We start from the raw sequence: 3,110 nt of genomic DNA, 5'->3' as shown, positions 1-3,110 counted from the left end.
GTATAATGGACTTGATGGAGGAATGTGGGTCTCCAAGACTACTTCCAGTGAAGGAATTCCCCCAAATCTATGACCCTTGTGCAACCTCCTGAGTCATAAATTCTCTGCTGGAAAATAATATCATTATTTTACCAGGCTAGTCTAATGATGATCACCAGTGTCAGACCCGGCTCCAAACATTGCCCTAAATAATGAAGTTCTTGAGAAGTAAGGCTGAGGAATAATGAGGAAACAGCAGTCTTCAGTGACCATCAGGCTACTGTTACATGTAAAGTCCTTGCATCCTGTCAATCAGCTTTGTTCCCTTGTTAGACAGACAGACAGATGACTGCTTAGGAAATAGATCAAATGTTTATTTAACTGATGAGTCAGCAAACAAGGTCTCATTAGGGCAATTCATTTATGTTGGTAAGGCTTCAAATAAAACTGTTATAATTGGTACTGATATCCTTTCTTCCTTCCATTTCCAATTTTCTGGAACCAACATCTGGAAAAATGTCACATTAAAACTATTTTCATTATGCTTGTCATCTTGTCTTTTTTTTCTTTCTAGTCATTCTTTTCTTTTCCTATTTGTCCTTATTTCCTCTAACACATCAATAGTATGACTATAAAGAGCTGACTTTACGTAAGTAACAAGTAATTTCTTGTTAAAATATAATCAGTTTAATTTCTTGTGATTCTGACCTTCTCCCATAGAAGCTTGGATTCTCATCCTTGTAGACCTGGGCTCTGATTGACTTTTCACCTTAGCTGATCAAGTCACTAGCCTACCACAGGCTTCCCAGCCAGTCCCATGCAATGCAGCTTACTTCATCCCATTTCCTCTTAATGGATGTCTTCTCCTATTATAATGTACATTCCTTTAGGGCAGAGGTTGTTTTTCTTGCATATCTACAAATATACAAACGCACATACATACATATGTGTGTGTGTAGGGCAGGGACTGTCTTGCTTGCACAAGAGGTGACTGAGGCATTGAGGATACAAGTAGAAAGAGTGAAACGATTCCTATTTTGCAGCATGTCCAGATTGACTGAAATGGAGGCCTCTTCACACCTCACCATGTGGATGGAAGTAGCCTGCTTTGATTGGCTGCCTAAGTCTAAAGCTGTACCCAACAGGAATATCATGAACTCAACAGGTGGGAGGAGAAAAACTCTCCTTCCCCACTCCCTCTATTCTACCTCAGCTCTAAGAAATGTTCCTGGGGGTGTTTTTGTCCTTCTCTGTGTCATTTGTTCTCCTCAGTTTCAGAAACAGGAGATGATCCTCATGAAACTGGGAATTCCAGTGATGGCAACTTTAGAGCCAGGACTGTAGGCTGGGTAGTGGGGCCAGCTAGGCTAACAGGGAAGCTAGAGTATCTAGGACCTGAGATGGGAACTGGACTTGGAATAGGGACTGTACTCTGTAGGAGTTGTGCTAAACTAAGAATCTAATCCCCTTTCCCTCCTGAGACAGGAGGGGGTGGGGAGGAGGAAGGGAGTTATGTCTCCCAAGTGTTTGGAGAATAACTTTGTATGTTTATGATTATATTTTGAAGTAAATATTTCTGTGTAAAAGCCAATCCAACTATCAGTAGTTAAATGGAACTGGGGTTCAAGGGACCACCCCCTTAAATTGAAGGAACATCATGGGCAGGGCCTGGAGGCAGTGGTGGAGAGTCTAGACATCTTAAACCCCACAAAGGCCCCAAGAGAACCCTGGAGGAGTGGAGGAAAAGAGTGGAATATAATCTACTTGGCCGTCAAGTGGTTGAAGCCAGAGTGGTCTATATAAAATATATGCATTGTATGTATGTATACATGTACAGTACATATTTATACATAAATACATGTGCTTATATGCAACATGTTTAGCATAAATAGAAAACTGATAAATACACAAAAAGTAGTTTAATGCAAGGTAGATTATTTGGAGGGAGGGCAACCACGGGAGGAAGGAGCAAGAAAGGCTTCATGTGGAAGATGATACTTAAAATGCTTCTTAAAAGAAGAAAAGGGAGGCTGGGGCCATGATGTCAGAGTGGCTCATCAGTCAACCCACCTGCCTCATCATGGCCAGTGCCACCAGCTGCCTATGGTAGGTCAGTTCACTCATTCCTCCACTGCTTCACCATGGGCAGTACTGTCTTCAGCCTGCAAGTGGCCACACCAGGGGGAAGGCCATTGACTTTGTGGGCATGAATGAGAACAACAGGCACTTAATCCAGGACTTCCACATGAAGCCCTGCACCAGCCTTGCCAAGCTAGAGTCCATCGATGGTACCAGGTACCATGCCCTTCTCATCCTCAACTGTGTTGGGGTACTGACTGACCTTGCCAACAGTGGGTACTTGGCCAGGATCTTAGAGCACTTCAGCACTGAGCAGAAACCTGTCCGTACTGTGGGGCATGGAGTAGCTGTTCCGCTGTGCCACGAAAGAGGATAAGTCTTAGGTGTTTCAGGATTACAGAGAGAACCGGCCCTCTGTGTATGAGTTCATCTGGCGGCCTGGCTTTGACAGCCTGCCCATCATCATGTAAGACTTTGTGAAGGACTTTGAGGCCAACTTGAGTCCCAGTCAGCTGGATGCCATGCATGTAGACCTGGATCAGCACCTGGTCACAGGCCTGAATGATGCCTCCACATTCCTGGTGGTCCAGAACTCGATGTTCCTATGTAGCAGCAGGATGTAAGAGGAGACCTTGGATGTGGCTTCAGGATGTGGGACCAATGATGTCTCTGTCCTGTGGACTTGCCTAGGTGGAAGCAGCTTCAGTCAAGCCCTGAACCCCTCCTGGGTTATGGGGGGAGGGATCCAGAGACACTGAAAGATACCCCCCAACCCCAGTGCCTCCCTTTTCATCTGGGTGGCTTCCCCTTCTAAAGCTGAGCCCACCCCAACCCCCCATTTCCCTGCATTTCCTACCTTGAGCCCAGAAGAGCCACCAGAGACTCTGGAGATGACCCAGCCACATGTCCTATGTCCTGGCTGAAGTCACTCCCATCCCTGGCCACTCAGGCCTTCTCAGAATAGCTGGGCAATGCCCCTCGCTGATCCTGCACTAGGACAGTGGGGCCTTGGCTGGGCCAGGCTCATGCACACTCACTAATAAAAGAAAAAC

The 3,110-nt window shown here is 45.7% G+C and overlaps 1 pseudogene; it reads left to right on the top strand.

Moving 5' to 3' along the window:
- Nucleotides 1–2,017: 2,017 nt before the first annotated feature.
- LOC140502697 (glutamine amidotransferase-like class 1 domain-containing protein 1 pseudogene) lies at nucleotides 2,018–2,681 on the top strand (annotated as a pseudogene).
- Nucleotides 2,682–3,110: the final 429 nt, after the last annotated feature.

Source organism: Notamacropus eugenii, chromosome 4, assembly GCF_028372415.1.
Source record: "Notamacropus eugenii isolate mMacEug1 chromosome 4, mMacEug1.pri_v2, whole genome shotgun sequence".
Lineage (NCBI taxonomy): Eukaryota > Metazoa > Chordata > Mammalia > Diprotodontia > Macropodidae > Notamacropus > Notamacropus eugenii.
Note: the sequence above shows the minus strand (reverse complement) of the source record. Positions and strands in the feature narration are given on the sequence as shown.